The following is an 18,069-nucleotide window of genomic DNA, read 5'->3' on the forward strand; positions in this document are numbered from 1 at the left end:
ACACTATCATTGCAATCTACACTACAGCTCAAAGGTTTGAAGTCAGTTTTCACCTGGTTTATAACCATGTGATCTGTCCACACAGCAGTGATGGTTACTAAAAATGGGCCCATGTATAAGTGTGTAGACATTTCCTAATGCATCATGGGTGATTTAACATAAATGATTCATTTAACACACATCTGTGAAAACATTTCTGATCATTTTCATGTAATATTATGTTAAAAGTAAATGTAAATTATTAATTAAAAAGACGACAGTTTGAATCTGACCACAAACCTTTGAGCAGTAGTGTGTGTTGTATGCATGTGTCTGTCTGTATCTGATCAGGATTTTGTCATCAGTGTCAACAAAACGCTCATTTTTTAGCTGTTTCTATCATCAAAATTGAGTTGGAGTGTTTTAACACTGATGGCAATCTCTCCCTAACAAGTCCACTTTATTGCGTGCTCATTTTCTCCTATTAGTGGTTCATAGGAGTCTAACTAATGAACTGTATGCATGTTTCCTAATCTGTCACACTTATCAGTGGCTCATGGTTGCTTAAGGCCTATGTCTGTACTTGACCACAGAGGCAGAGCATCATTCAACCTGCCAGCTGCCTATCTTGGGAGCTTTTCAAGGATGACAGACTCCACTTTCTCTGCAGCAAGACAGCTCATAACTTTTTTACAGTGTCTCCCTGTCCTCAGACTTGTATATGTTCTTCTGTAATAGATAACTATACACTATCATTGCAATCTACACTACAGCTCAAACGTTTGAAGTCAATTTTCACCTGGTTTATAACCATGTGATCTGTCCACACAGCAGTGATGGCTACTAAAAATGGGCCCATGTATAAGTGTGTAGACATTTCCTAATGCATCATGGGTGATTTAACATAAATGATTCATTAAACACACATCTGTGAAAACATTTCTGATAAACTTTGCCTAATTTTATGTTATAGCAAATATAATTTTAAAATTAAAACAAGAATGTTTGAAACTGACCACAAACTTTTGAGCAGTAGTGTGTGTTGTATGCATGTGTCTGTCTGTATCTGATCAGGATTTTGTCATCAGTGTCAACAAAACGCTCATTTTTTAGCTGGTTCTATCATCAAAACTGAGTTGGAGTGTTTTAACTCTGATGGCAATCTCTCCCTAACAAGTCCACTTTATTGCGTGCTCATTTTCTCCTATTAGTGGCTCATACGTATATAATTAGGAAACATGCATTAAGTCAGTGGTCCTCAACCTTTTTTGCGCCACAGACCGGTTTATGCCCGACAATATTTTCACGGACCGGCCTTTAAGGTGTCGCGGATAAATACAACAAAATAAAACTAGTACCGGTACCGGAAAAAAAGAAGATTTATTTATGACACACTTGAAAAGACCCAGGGACACCGAGTTAACGATAAAAACGATAACAAAATAACGCTGAAAACCGATAAAAACCCTGAAAACCATACATTTCACAACTGAGCCTCAACTCTCGCGGACCGGCACCTTTCCGAGGCCCGGGGGTTGGGGACCGCTGCATTAAGTGCACTAATTTCTCACACTTATCAGTGGCTCATGGTTGCTTAAGGCCTATGTCTGTACTTGACCACAGAGGCAGAGCATCATTCAACCTGCCAGCTGCCTATCTTGGGAGCTTTTCAAGGATGACAGACTCCACTTTCTCTGCAGCAAGACAGCTCATAACTTTTTTACAGTGTCTCCCTGTCCTCAGACTTCTATATATTCTTCTGTAATAGATAACTATACACTATCATTGCAATCTACACTACAGCTCAAAGGTTTGAAGTCAATTTTCACCTGGTTTATAACCATGTGATCTGTCCACACAGCAGTGATGGTTACTAAAAATGGGCCCATGTATAAGTGTGTAGACATTTCCTAATGCATCATGGGTGATTTAACATAAATGATTCATTAAACACACATCTGTGAAAACATTTCTGATCATTTTCATGTAATATTATGTTAAAAGTAAATGTAAATTATTAATTAAAAAGACGACAGTTTGAATCTGACCACAAACCTTTGAGCAGTAGTGTGTGTTGTATGCATGTGTCTGTCTGTATCTGATCAGGATTTTGTCATCAGTGTCAACAAAACGCTCATTTTTTAGCTGTTTCTATCATCAAAAATTGAGTTGGAGTGTTTTAACTCTGATGGCAATCTCTCCCTAACAAGTCCACTTTATTGCGTGCTCATTTTCTCCTATTAGTGGTTCATAGGAGTCTAACTAATGAACTGTATGCATGTTTCCTAATCTGTCACACTTATCAGTGGCTCATGGTTGCTTAAGGCCTATGTCTGTACTTGACCACAGAGGCAGAGCATCATTCAACCTGCCAGCTGCCTATCTTGGGAGCTTTTCAAGGATGACAGACTCCACTTTCTCTGCAGCAAGACAGCTCATAACTTTTTTACAGTGTCTCCCTGTCCTCAGACTTCTATATATTCTTCTGTAATAGATAACTATACACTATCATTGCAATCTACACTACAGCTCAAAGGTTTGAAGTCAGTTTTCACCTGGTTTATAACCATGTGATCTGTCCACACAGCAGTGATGGCTACTAAAAATGGGCCCATGTATAAGTGTGTAGACATTTCCTAATGCATCATGGGTGATTTAACATAAATGATTCATTAAACACACATCTGTGAAAACATTTCTGATAAACTTTGCCTAATTTTATGTTATAGCAAATATAATTTTAAAATTAAAACAAGAATGTTTGAAACTGACCACAAACTTTTGAGCAGTAGTGTGTGTTGTATGCATGTGTCTGTCTGTATCTGATCAGGATTTTGTCATCAGTGTCAACAAAACGCTCATTTTTTAGCTGGTTCTATCATCAAAATTGAGTTGGAGTGTTTTAACTCTGGTGGCAATCTCTCCCTAACAAGTCCACTTTATTGCGTGCTCATTTTCTCCTATTAGTGGCTCATACGTATATAATTAGGAAACATGCATTAAGTCAGTGGTCCTCAACCTTTTTTGCGCCACGGACCGGTTTATGCCCGACAATATTTTCATGGACCGGCCTTTAAGGTGTCGCGGATAAATACAACAAAATAAAACTAGTACCGGTACCGGAAAAAAAGAAGATTTATTTATGACACACTTGAAAAGACCCAGGGACACCGAGTTAACGATAAAAACGATAACAAAATAACTCTGAATACCGATAAAAACCCTGAAAACCATACATTTCACACCTGAGCCTCAACTCTCGCGGACCGGCACCTTTCCGAGGCCCGGGGGTTGGGGACCGCTGCATTAAGTGCACTAATTTCTCACACTTATCAGTGGCTCATGGTTGCTTAAGGCCTATGTCTGTACTTGACCACAGAGGCAGAGCATCATTCAACCTGCCAGCTGCCTATCTTGGGAGCTTTTCAAGGATGACAGACTCCACTTTCTCTGCAGCAAGACAGCTCATAACTTTTTTACAGTGTCTCCCTGTCCTCAGACTTCTATATATTCTTCTGTAATAGATAACTATACACTATCATTGCAATCCACACTACAGCTCAAACGTTTGAAGTCAGTTTTCAGCTGGTTTATAACCATGTGATCTGTCCACACAGCAGTGATGGTTACTAAAAATGGGCCCATGTATAAGTGTGTAGACATTTCCTAATGCATCATGGGTGATTTAACATAAATGATTCATTAAACACACATCTGTGAAAACATTTCTGATAAACTTTGCCTAATTTTATGTTATAGCAAATATAATTTTAAAATTAAGACAAGAATGTTTGAATCTGACCACAAACTTTTGAGCAGTAGTGTGTGTTGTATGCATGTGTCTGTCTGTATCTGATCAGGATTTTGTCATCAGTTTCAACAAGACGCTCATTTTTTAGCTGTTCCTATCATCAAAAATTGAGTTGGAGTGTTTTAACTCTGATGGCAATCTCTCCCTAACAAGTCCACTTTATTGCGTGCTCATTTTCTCCTATTAGTGGCTCATAGGAGTCTAACTAATGAGCTGTATGCATGTTTCCTAATCTGTCACACTTACCAGTGGCTCATGGTTGCTTAAGGCCTATGTCTGTACTTGACCACAGAGGCAGAGTATCATTCAACCTGCCAGCTGCCTATCTTGGGAGCTTTTCAAGGATGACAGACTCCACTTTCTCTGCAGCAAGACAGCTCATAACTTTTTTACAGTGTCTCCCTGTCCTCAGACTTCTATATATTCTTCTGTAATAGATAACTATACACTATCATTGCAATCTACACTACAGCTCAAACGTTTGAAGTCAATTTTCACCTGGTTTATAACCATGTGATCTGTCCACACAGCAGTGATGGTTACTAAAAATGGGCCCATGTATAAGTGTGTAGACATTTCCTAATGCATCATGGGTGATTTAACATAAATGATTCATTTAACACACATCTGTGAAAACATTTCTGATCATTTTCATGTAATATTATGTTAAAAGTAAATGTAAATTATTAATTAAAAAGACGACAGTTTGAATCTGACCACAAACCTTTGAGCAGTAGTGTGTGTTGTATGCATGTGTCTGTCTGTATCTGATCAGGATTTTGTCATCAGTGTCAACAAAACGCTCATTTTTTAGCTGTTTCTGTCATCAAAATTGAGTTGGAGTGTTTTAACTCTGATGGCAATCTCTCCCTAACAAGTCCACTTTATTGCGTGCTCATTTTCTCCTATTAGTGGTTCATAGGAGTCTAACTAATGAACTGTATGCATGTTTCCTAATCTGTCACACTTATCAGTGGCTCATGGTTGCTTAAGGCCTATGTCTGTACTTGACCACAGAGGCAGAGCATCATTCAACCTGCCAGCTGCCTATCTTGGGAGCTTTTCAAGGATGACAGACTCCACTTTCTCTGCAGCAAGACAGCTCATAACTTTTTTACAGTGTCTCCCTGTCCTCAGACTTGTATATGTTCTTCTGTAATAGATAACTATACACTATCATTGCAATCTACACTACAGCTCAAAGGTTTGAAGTCAATTTTCACCTGGTTTATAACCATGTGATCTGTCCACACAGCAGTGATGGCTACTAAAAATGGGCCCATGTATAAGTGTGTAGACATTTCCTAATGCATCATGGGTGATTTAACATAAATGATTCATTAAACACACATCTGTGAAAACATTTCTGATAAACTTTGCCTAATTTTATGTTATAGCAAATATAATTTTAAAATTAAGACAAGAATGTTTGAATCTGACCACAAACTTTTGAGCAGTAGTGTGTGTTGTATGCATGTGTCTGTCTGTATCTGATCAGGATTTTGTCATCAGTTTCAACAAAACGCTCATTTTTTAGCTGTTTCTGTCATCAAAATTGAGTTGGAGTGTTTTAACTCTGACGGCAATCTCTCCCTAACAAGTCCACTTTATTGCGTGCTCATTTTCTCCTATTAGTGGCTCATACGTATATAATTAGGAAACATGCATTAAGTCAGTGGTCCTCAACCTTTTTTGCGCCACGGACCGGTTTATGCCCGACAATATTTTCACGGACCGGCCTTTAAGGTGTCGCGGATAAATACAACAAAATAAAACTAGTACCGGTACCGGAAAAAAAGAAGATTTATTTATGACACACTTGAAAAGACCCAGGGACACCGAGTTAACGATAAAAACGATAACAAAATAACGCTGAATACCGATAAAAACCCTGAAAACCATACATTTCACACCTGAGCCTCAACTCTCGCGGCACGGTACCAAACGACTCACGGACCGGCACCTTTCCGAGGCCCGGGGGTTGGGGACCGCTGCATTAAGTGCACTAATTTCTCACACTTATCAGTGGCTCATGGTTGCTTAAGGCCTATGTCTGTACTTGACCACAGAGGCAGAGCATCATTCAACCTGCCAGCTGCCTATCTTGGGAGCTTTTCAAGGATGACAGACTCCACTTTCTCTGCAGCAAGACAGCTCATAACTTTTTTACAGTGTCTCCCTGTCCTCAGACTTCTATATATTCTTCTGTAATAGATAACTATACACTATCATTGCAATCTACACTACAGCTCAAAGGTTTGAAGTCAATTTTCACCTGGTTTATAACCATGTGATCTGTCCACACAGCAGTGATGGTTACTAAAAATGGGCCCATGTATAAGTGTGTAGACATTTCCTAATGCATCATGGGTGATTTAACATAAATGATTCATTAAACACACATCTGTGAAAACATTTCTGATCATTTTCATGTAATATTATGTTAAAAGTAAATGTAAATTATTAATTAAAAAGACGACAGTTTGAATCTGACCACAAACCTTTGAGCAGTAGTGTGTGTTGTATGCATGTGTCTGTCTGTATCTGATCAGGATTTTGTCATCAGTGTCAACAAAACGCTCATTTTTTAGCTGTTTCTATCATCAAAAATTGAGTTGGAGTGTTTTAACTCTGATGGCAATCTCTCCCTAACAAGTCCACTTTATTGCGTGCTCATTTTCTCCTATTAGTGGTTCATAGGAGTCTAACTAATGAACTGTATGCATGTTTCCTAATCTGTCACACTTATCAGTGGCTCATGGTTGCTTAAGGCCTATGTCTGTACTTGACCACAGAGGCAGAGCATCATTCAACCTGCCAGCTGCCTATCTTGGGAGCTTTTCAAGGATGACAGACTCCACTTTCTCTGCAGCAAGACAGCTCATAACTTTTTTACAGTGTCTCCCTGTCCTCAGACTTGTATATGTTCTTCTGTAATAGATAACTATACACTATCATTGCAATCTACACTACAGCTCAAAGGTTTGAAGTCAGTTTTCACCTGGTTTATAACCATGTGATCTGTCCACACAGCAGTGATGGCTACTAAAAATGGGCCCATGTATAAGTGTGTAGACATTTCCTAATGCATCATGGGTGATTTAACATAAATGATTCATTAAACACACATCTGTGAAAACATTTCTGATAAACTTTGCCTAATTTTATGTTATAGCAAATATAATTTTAAAATTAAAACAAGAATGTTTGAAACTGACCACAAACTTTTGAGCAGTAGTGTGTGTTGTATGCATGTGTCTGTCTGTATCTGATCAGGATTTTGTCATCAGTGTCAACAAAACGCTCATTTTTTAGCTGTTTCTATCATCAAAATTGAGTTGGAGTGTTTTAACTCTGGTGGCAATCTCTCCCTAACAAGTCCACTTTATTGCGTGCTCATTTTCTCCTATTAGTGGCTCATACGTATATAATTAGGAAACATGCATTAAGTCAGTGGTCCTCAACCTTTTTTGCGCCACGGACCGGTTTATGCCCGACAATATTTTCATGGACCGGCCTTTAAGGTGTCGCGGATAAATACAACAAAATAAAACTAGTACCGGTACCGGAAAAAAAGAAGATTTATTTATGACACACTTGAAAAGACCCAGGGACACCGAGTTAACGATAAAAACGATAACAAAATAACTCTGAATACCGATAAAAACCCTGAAAACCATACATTTCACACCTGAGCCTCAACTCTCGCGGACCGGCACCTTTCCGAGGCCCGGGGGTTGGGGACCGCTGCATTAAGTGCACTAATTTCTCACACTTATCAGTGGCTCATGGTTGCTTAAGGCCTATGTCTGTACTTGACCACAGAGGCAGAGCATCATTCAACCTGCCAGCTGCCTATCTTGGGAGCTTTTCAAGGATGACAGACTCCACTTTCTCTGCAGCAAGACAGCTCATAACTTTTTTACAGTGTCTCCCTGTCCTCAGACTTCTATATATTCTTCTGTAATAGATAACTATACACTATCATTGCAATCTACACTACAGCTCAAACGTTTGAAGTCAGTTTTCAGCTGGTTTATAACCATGTGATCTGTCCACACAGCAGTGATGGTTACTAAAAATGGGCCCATGTATAAGTGTGTAGACATTTCCTAATGCATCATGGGTGATTTAACATAAATGATTCATTAAACACACATCTGTGAAAACATTTCTGATAAACTTTGCCTAATTTTATGTTATAGCAAATATAATTTTAAAATTAAGACAAGAATGTTTGAATCTGACCACAAACTTTTGAGCAGTAGTGTGTGTTGTATGCATGTGTCTGTCTGTATCTGATCAGGATTTTGTCATCAGTTTCAACAAGACGCTCATTTTTTAGCTGTTCCTATCATCAAAAATTGAGTTGGAGTGTTTTAACTCTGATGGCAATCTCTCCCTAACAAGTCCACTTTATTGCGTGCTCATTTTCTCCTATTAGTGGCTCATAGGAGTCTAACTAATGAGCTGTATGCATGTTTCCTAATCTGTCACACTTATCAGTGGCTCATGGTTGCTTAAGGCCTATGTCTGTACTTGACCACAGAGGCAGAGTATCATTCAACCTGCCAGCTGCCTATCTTGGGAGCTTTTCAAGGATGACAGACTCCACTTTCTCTGCAGCAAGACAGCTCATAACTTTTTTACAGTAGTGTGTGTTGTATGCATGTGTCTGTCTGTATCTGATCAGGATTTTGTCATCAGTTTCAACAAGACGCTCATTTTTTAGCTGTTTCTATCATCAAAATTGAGTTGGAGTGTTTTAACTCTGATGGCAATCTCTCCCTAACAAGTCCACTTTATTGCGTGCTCATTTTCTCCTATTAGTGGTTCATAGGAGTCTAACTAATGAACTGTATGCATGTTTCCTAATCTGTCACACTTATCAGTGGCTCATGGTTGCTTAAGGCCTATGTCTGTACTTGACCACAGAGGCAGAGCATCATTCAACCTGCCAGCTGCCTATCTTGGGAGCTTTTCAAGGATGACAGACTCCACTTTCTCTGCAGCAAGACAGCTCATAACTTTTTTACAGTGTCTCCCTGTCCTCAGACTTCTATATATTCTTCTGTAATAGATAACTATACACTATCATTGCAATCTACACTACAGCTCAAACGTTTGAAGTCAATTTTCACCTGGTTTATAACCATGTGATCTGTTCACACAGGAGTGATGGTTACTAAAAATGGGCCCATGTATAAGTGTGTAGACATTTCCTAATGCATCATGGGTGATTTAACATAAATGATTCATTAAACACACATCTGTGAAAACATTTCTGATAAACTTTGCCTAATTTTATGTTATAGCAAATATAATTTTAAAATTAAGACAAGAATGTTTGAATCTGACCACAAACTTTTGAGCAGTAGTGTGTGTTGTATGCATGTGTCTGTCTGTATCTGATCAGGATTTTGTCATCAGTTTCAACAAAACGCTCATTTTTTAGCTGTTTCTGTCATCAAAATTGAGTTGGAGTGTTTTAACTCTGATGGCAATCTCTCCCTAACAAGTCCACTTTATTGCGTGCTCATTTTCTCCTATTAGTGGCTCATACGTATATAATTAGGAAACATGCATTAAGTCAGTAGTCCTCAACCTTTTTTGCGCCACGGACCGGTTTATGCCAAAAAATATTTTCACGGACCGGCCTTTAAGGTGTCGCGGATAAATACAACAAAATAAAACTAGTACCGGTACCGGAAAAAAAGAAGATTTATTTATGACACACTTGAAAAGACCCAGGGACACCGAGTTAACGATAAAAACGATAACAAAATAACTCTGAATACCGATAAAAACCCTGAAAACCATACATTTCACACCTGAGCCTCAACTCTCGCGGCCCGGCACCAAACGACTCACGGACCGGCACCGATCCGAGGCCCGGGGGTTGGGGACCGCTGCATTAAGTGCACTAATTTCTCACACTTATCAGTGGCTCATGGTTGCTTAAGGCCTATGTCTGTACTTGACCACAGAGGCAGAGCATCATTCAACCTGCCAGCTGCCTATCTTGGGAGCTTTTCAAGGATGACAGACTCCACTTTCTCTGCAACAAGACAGCTCATAACTTTTTTACAGTGTCTCCCTGTCCTCAGACTTCTATATATTCTTCTGTAATAGATAACTATACACTATCATTGCAATCTACACTACAGCTCAAAGGTTTGAAGTCAATTTTCAGCTGGTTTATAACCATGTGATCTGTCCACACAGCAGTGATGGCTACTAAAAATGGGCCCATGTATAAGTGTGTAGACATTTCCTAATGCATCATGGGTGATTTAACATAAATGATTCATTAAACACACATCTGTGAAAACATTTCTGATAAACTTTGCCTAATTTTATGTTATAGCAAATATAATTTTAAAATTAAAACAAGAATGTTTGAATCTGACCACAAACTTTTGAGCAGTAGTGTGTGTTGTATGCATGTGTCTGTCTGTATCTGATCAGGATTTTGTCATCAGTGTCAACAAAACGCTCATTTTTTAGCTGTTTCTATCATCAAAATTGAGTTGGAGTGTTTTAACTCTGGTGGCAATCTCTCCCTAACAAGTCCACTTTATTGTGTACTCATTTTCTCCTATTAGTGGCTCATACGTATATAATTAGGAAACATGCATTAAGTCAGTGGTCCTCAACCTTTTTTGCGCCACGGACCGGTTTATGCCCGACAATATTTTCATGGACCGGCCTTTAAGGTGTCGCGGATAAATACAACAAAATAAAACTAGTACCGGTACCGAAAAAAAAGAAGATTTATTTATGACACACTTGAAAAGACCCAGGGACACCGAGTTAACGATAAAAACGATAACAAAATAACTCTGAATACCGATAAAAACCCTGAAAACCATACATTTCACAACTGAGCCTCAACTCTCGCGGACCGGCACCTTTCCGAGGCCCGGGGGTTGGGGACCGCTGCATTAAGTGCACTAATTTCTCACACTTATCAGTGGCTCATGGTTGCTTAAGGCCTATGTCTGTACTTGACCACAGAGGCAGAGCATCATTCAACCTGCCAGCTGCCTATCTTGGGAGCTTTTCAAGGATGACAGACTCCACTTTCTCTGCAGCAAGACAGCTCATAACTTTTTTACAGTGTCTCCCTGTCCTCAGACTTCTATATATTCTTCTGTAATAGATAACTATACACTATCATTGCAATCTACACTACAGCTCAAAGGTTTGAAGTCAGTTTTCACCTGGTTTATAACCATGTGATCTGTCCACACAGCAGTGATGGTTACTAAAAATGGGCCCATGTATATGTGTGTAGACATTTCCTAATGCATCATGGGTGATTTAACATAAATGATTCATTAAACACACATCTGTGAAAACATTTCTGATCATTTTCATGTAATATTATGTTAAAAGTAAATGTAAATTATTAATTAAAAAGACGACAGTTTGAATCTGACCACAAACCTTTGAGCAGTAGTGTGTGTTGTATGCATGTGTCTGTCTGTATCTGATCAGGATTTTGTCATCAGTGTCAACAAAACGCTCATTTTTTAGCTGTTTCTATCATCAAAATTGAGTTGGAGTGTTTTAACACTGATGGCAATCTCTCCCTAACAAGTCCACTTTATTGCGTGCTCATTTTCTCCTATTAGTGGTTCATAGGAGTCTAACTAATGAACTGTATGCATGTTTCCTAATCTGTCACACTTATCAGTGGCTCATGGTTGCTTAAGGCCTATGTCTGTACTTGACCACAGAGGCAGAGCATCATTCAACCTGCCAGCTGCCTATCTTGGGAGCTTTTCAAGGATGACAGACTCCACTTTCTCTGCAGCAAGACAGCTCATAACTTTTTTACAGTGTCTCCCTGTCCTCATACTTCTATATGTTCTTCTGTAATAGATAACTATACACTATCATTGCAATCTACACTACAGCTCAAAGGTTTGAAGTCAGTTTTCACCTGGTTTATAACCATGTGATCTGTCCACACAGCAGTGATGGTTACTAAAAATGGGCCCATGTATAAGTGTGTAGACATTTCCTAATGCATCATGGGTGATTTAACATAAATGATTCATTAAACACACATCTGTGAAAACATTTCTGATAAACTTTGCCTAATTTTATGTTATAGCAAATATAATTTTAAAATTAAGACAAGAATGTTTGAATCTGACCACAAACTTTTGAGCAGTAGTGTGTGTTGTATGCATGTGTCTGTCTGTATCTGATCAGGATTTTGTCATCAGTGTCAACAAAACGCTCATTTTTTAGCTGTTTCTATCATCAAAATTGAGTTGGAGTGTTTTAACTCTGATGGCAATCTCTCCCTAACAAGTCCACTTTATTGCGTGCTCATTTTCTCCTATTAGTGGCTCATACGTATATAATTAGGAAACATGCATTAAGTCAGTGGTCCTCAACCTTTTTTGCGCCACGGACCGGTTTATGCCCAACAATATTTTCACGGACCGGTCTTTAAGGTGTCGCGGATAAATACAACAAAATAAAACTAGTACCGGTACCGGAAAAAAAGAAGATTTATTTATGACACACTTGAAAAGACCCAGGGACACCGAGTTAACGATAAAAACGATAACAAAATAACTCTGAATACCGATAAAAACCCTGAAAACCATACATTTCACACCTGAGCCTCAACTCTCGCGGCCCGGTACCAAACGACTCACGGACCGGCACCTTTCCGAGGCCCGGGGGTTGGGGACCGCTGCATTAAGTGCACTAATTTCTCACACTTATCAGTGGCTCATGGTTGCTTAAGGCCTATGTCTGTACTTGACCACAGAGGCAGAGCATCATTCAACCTGCCAGCTGCCTATCTTGGGAGCTTTTCAAGGATGACAGACTCCACTTTCTCTGCAGCAAGACAGCTCATAACTTTTTTACAGTGTCTCCCTGTCCTCAGACTTCTATATATTCTTCTGTAATAGATAACTATACACTATCATTGCAATCTACACTACAGCTCAAAGGTTTGAAGTCAATTTTCACCTGGTTTATAACCATGTGATCTGTCCACACAGCAGTGATGGCTACTAAAAATGGGCCCATGTATAAGTGTGTAGACATTTCCTAATGCATCATGGGTGATTTAACATAAATGATTCATTTAACACACATCTGTGAAAACATTTCTGATCATTTTCATGTAATATTATGTTAAAAGTAAATGTAAATTATTAATTAAAAAGACGACAGTTTGAATCTGACCACAAACTTTTGAGCAGTAGTGTGTGTTGTATGCATGTGTCTGTCTGTATCTGATCAGGATTTTGTCATCAGTGTCAACAAAACGCTCATTTTTTAGCTGTTTCTATCATCAAAAATTGAGTTGGAGTGTTTTAACTGTGATGGCAATCTCTCCCTAACAAGTCCACTTTATTGCGTGCTCATTTTCTCCTATTAGTGGTTCATAGGAGTCTAACTAATGAACTGTATGCATGTTTCCTAATCTGTCACACTTATCAGTGGCTCATGGTTGCTTAAGGCCTATGTCTGTACTTGACCACAGAGGCAGAGCATCATTCAACCTGCCAGCTGCCTATCTTGGGAGCTTTTCAAGGATGACAGACTCCACTTTCTCTGCAGCAAGACAGCTCATAACTTTTTTACAGTGTCTCCCTGTCCTCAGACTTCTATATATTCTTCTGTAATAGATAACTATACACTATCATTGCAATCTACACTACAGCTCAAAGGTTTGAAGTCAATTTTCACCTGTTTATAACCATGTGATCTGTCCACACAGCAGTGATGGCTACTAAAAATGGGCCCATGTATAAGTGTGTAGACATTTCCTAATGCATCATGGGTGATTTAACATAAATGATTCATTAAACACACATCTGTGAAAACATTTCTGATAAACTTTGCCTAATTTTATGTTATAGCAAATATAATTTTAAAATTAAAACAAGAATGTTTGAATCTGACCACAAACTTTTGAGCAGTAGTGTGTGTTGTATGGATGTGTCTGTCTTTATCTGATCAGGATTTTGTCATCAGTGTCAACAAAACGCTCATTTTTTAGCTGTTTCTGTCATCAAAATTGAGTTGGAGTGTTTTAACTCTGATGGCAATCTCTCCCTAACAAGTCCACTTTATTGCGTGCTCATTTTCTCCTATTAGTGGCTCATACGTATATAATTAGGAAACATGCATTAAGTCAGTGGTCCTCAACCTTTTTTGCGCCACGGACCGGTTTATGCCCGACAATATTTTCACGGACTGGCCTTTAAGGTGTCGCGGATAAATACAACAAAATAAAACTAGTACCGGTACCGAAAAAAAAGAAGATTTATTTATGACACACTTGAAAAGACCCAGGGACACCGAGTTAACGATAAAAACGATAACAAAATAACGCTGAATACTGATAAAAACCCTGAAAACCATACATTTCACACCTGAGCCTCAACTCTCGCGGCCCGGTACCAAACGACTCACGGACCGGCACCTTTCCGAGGCCCGGGGGTTGGGGACCGCTGCATTAAGTGCACTAATTTCTCACACTTATCAGTGGCTCATGGTTGCTTAAGGCCTATGTCTGTACTTGACCACAGAGGCAGAGCATCATTCAACCTGCCAGCTGCCTATCTTGGGAGCTTTTCAAGGATGACAGACTCCACTTTCTCTGCAGCAAGACAGCTCATAACTTTTTTACAGTGTCTCCCTGTCCTCAGACTTCTATATATTCTTCTGTAATAGATAACTATACACTATCATTGCAATCTACACTACAGCTCAAAAGTTTGAAGTCAATTTTCACCTGTTTATAACCATGTGATCTGTCCACACAGCAGTGATGGCTACTAAAAATGGGCCCATGTATAAGTGTGTAGACATTTCCTAATGCATCATGGGTGATTTAACATAAATGATTCATTAAACACACATCTGTGAAAACATTTCTGATAAACTTTGCCTAATTTTATGTTATAGCAAATATAATTTTAAAATTAAGACAAGAATGTTTGAATCTGACCACAAACTTTTGAGCAGTAGTGTGTGTTGTATGCATGTGTCTGTCTGTATCTGATCAGGATTTTGTCATCAGTGTCAACAAAACGCTCATTTTTTAGCTGTTTCTATCATCATTAATTGATTTGTAGTGTTTTAACACTGATGGCAATCTCTCCCTAACAAGTCCACTTTATTGCGTGCTCATTTTCTCCTATTAGTGGCTCATACGTATATAATTAGGAAACATGCATTAAGTCAGTGGTCCTCAACCTTTTTTGCGCCACGGACCGGTTTATGCCCAAAAATATTTTCACGGACCGGCCTTTAAGGTGTCGCGGATAAATACTACAAAATAAAACTAGTACCGGTACCGGAAAAAAAGAAGATTTATTTATGACACACTTGAAAAGACCCAGGGACACCGAGTTAACGATAAAAACGATAACAAAATAACTCTGAATACCGATAAAAACCCTGAAAACCATACATTTCACACCTGAGCCTCAACTCTCGCGGCCCGGTACCAAACGACTCACGGACCGGCACCTTTCCGAGGCCCGGGGGTTGTGGACCGCTGCATTAAGTGCACTAATTTCTCACACTTATCAGTGGCTCATGGTTGCTTAAGGCCTATGTCTGTACTTGACCACAGAGGCAGAGCATCATTCAACCTGCCAGCTGCCTATCTTGGGAGCTTTTCAAGGATGACAGACTCCACTTTCTCTGCAGCAAGACAGCTCATAACTTTTTTACAGTGTCTCCCTGTCCTCAGACTTCTATATATTCTTCTGTAATAGATAACTATACACTATCATTGCAATCTACACTACAGCTCAAAGGTTTGAAGTCAATTTTCACCTGGTTTATAACCATGTGATCTGTCCACACAGGAGTGATGGTTACTAAAAATGGGCCCATGTATAAGTGTGTAGACATTTCCTAATGCATCATGGGTGATTTAACATAAATGATTCATTAAACACACATCTGTGAAAACATTTCTGATCATTTTCATGTAATATTATGTTAAAAGTAAATGTAAATTATTAATTAAAAAGACGACAGTTTGAATCTGACCACAAACCTTTGAGCAGTAGTGTGTGTTGTATGCATGTGTCTGTCTGTATCTGATCAGGATTTTGTCATCAGTGTCAACAAAACGCTCATTTTTTAGCTGTTTCTATCATCAAAAATTGAGTTGGAGTGTTTTAACACTGATGGCAATCTCTCCCTAACAAGTCCACTTTATTGCGTGCTCATTTTCTCCTATTAGTGGTTCATAGGAGTCTAACTAATGAACTGTATGCATGTTTCCTAATCTGTCACACTTATCAGTGGCTCATGGTTGCTTAAGGCCTATGTCTGTACTTGACCACAGAGGCAGAGCATCATTCAACCTGCCAGCTGCCTATCTTGGGAGCTTTTCAAGGATGACAGACTCCACTTTCTCTGCAGCAAGACAGCTCATAACTTTTTTACAGTGTCTCCCTGTCCTCAGACTTCTATATATTCTTCTGTAATAGATAACTATACACTATCATTGCAATCTACACTACAGCTCAAAGGTTTGAAGTCAATTTTCACCTGGTTTATAACCATGTGATCTGTCCACACAGCAGTGATGGCTACTAAAAATGGGCCCATGTATAAGTGTGTAGACATTTCCTAATGCATCATGGGTGATTTAACATAAATGATTCATTAAACACACATCTGTGAAAACATTTCTGATAAACTTTGCCTAATTTTATGTTATAGCAAATATAATTTTAAAATTAAGACAAGAATGTTTGAATCTGACCACAAACTTTTGAGCAGTAGTGTGTGTTGTATGCATGTGTCTGTCTGTATCTGATCAGGATTTTGTCATCAGTGTCAACAAAACGCTCATTTTTTAGCTGTTTCTGTCATCAAAATTGAGTTGGAGTGTTTTAACTCTGATGGTAATCTCTCCCTAACAAGTCCACTTTATTGCGTGCTCATTTTCTCCTATTAGTGGCTCATACGTATATAATTAGGAAACATGCATTAAGTCAGTGGTCCTCAACCTTTTTTGCGCCACGGACCGGTTTATGCCCGACAATATTTTCATGGACCGGCCTTTAAGGTGTCGCGGATAAATACAACAAAATAAAACTAGTACCGGTACCGGAAAAAAAGAAGATTTATTTATGACACACTTGAAAAGACCCAGGGACACCGAGTTAACGATAAAAACGATAACAAAATAACGCTGAAAACTGATAAAAACCCTGAAAACCATACATTTCACAACTGAGCCTCAACTCTCGCGGACCGGCACCTTTCCGAGGCCCGGGGGTTGGGGACCGCTGCATTAAGTGCACTAATTTCTCACACTTATCAGTGGCTCATGGTTGCTTAAGGCCTATGTCTGTACTTGACCACAGAGGCAGAGCATCATTCAACCTGCCAGCTGCCTATCTTGGGAGCTTTTCAAGGATGACAGACTCCACTTTCTCTGCAGCAAGACAGCTCATAACTTTTTTACAGTGTCTCCCTGTCCTCATACTTCTATATGTTCTTCTGTAATAGATAACTATACACTATCATTGCAATCTACACTACAGCTCAAAGGTTTGAAGTCAATTTTCACCTGGTTTATAACCATGTGATCTGTCCACACAGCAGTGATGGTTACTAAAAATGGGCCCATGTATAAGTGTGTAGACATTTCCTAATGCATCATGGGTGATTTAACATAAATGATTCATTAAACACACATCTGTGAAAACATTTCTGATAAACTTTGCCTAATTTTATGTTATAGCAAATATAATTTTAAAATTAAAACAAGAATGTTTGAAACTGACCACAAACTTTTGAGCAGTAGTGTGTGTTGTATGCATGTGTCTGTCTGTATCTGATCAGGATTTTGTCATCAGTGTCAACAAAACGCTCATTTTTTAGCTGGTTCTATCATCAAAATTGAGTTGGAGTGTTTTAACTCTGGTGGAAATCTCTCCCTAACAAGTCCACTTTATTGCGTGCTCATTTTCTCCTATTAGTTGCTCATACGTATATAATTAGGAAACATGCATTAAGTCAGTGGTCCTCAACCTTTTTTGCGCCATGGACCGGTTTATGCCCGACAATATTTTCATGGACCGGCCTTTAAGGTGTCGCGGATAAATACAACAAAATAAAACTAGTACCGGTACCGGAAAAAAAGAAGATTTATTTATGACACACTTGAAAAGACCCAGGGACACCGAGTTAACGATAAAAACGATAACAAAATAACGCTGAAAACCGATAAAAACCCTGAAAACCATACATTTCACAACTGA

Source organism: Copadichromis virginalis, linkage group LG7 (assembly GCF_057382275.1).
Source record: "Copadichromis virginalis isolate Kocher_CV1m ecotype Utaka linkage group LG7, C_Virginalis_male_GT1.1, whole genome shotgun sequence".
NCBI classification, from domain to species: domain Eukaryota; kingdom Metazoa; phylum Chordata; class Actinopteri; order Cichliformes; family Cichlidae; genus Copadichromis; species Copadichromis virginalis.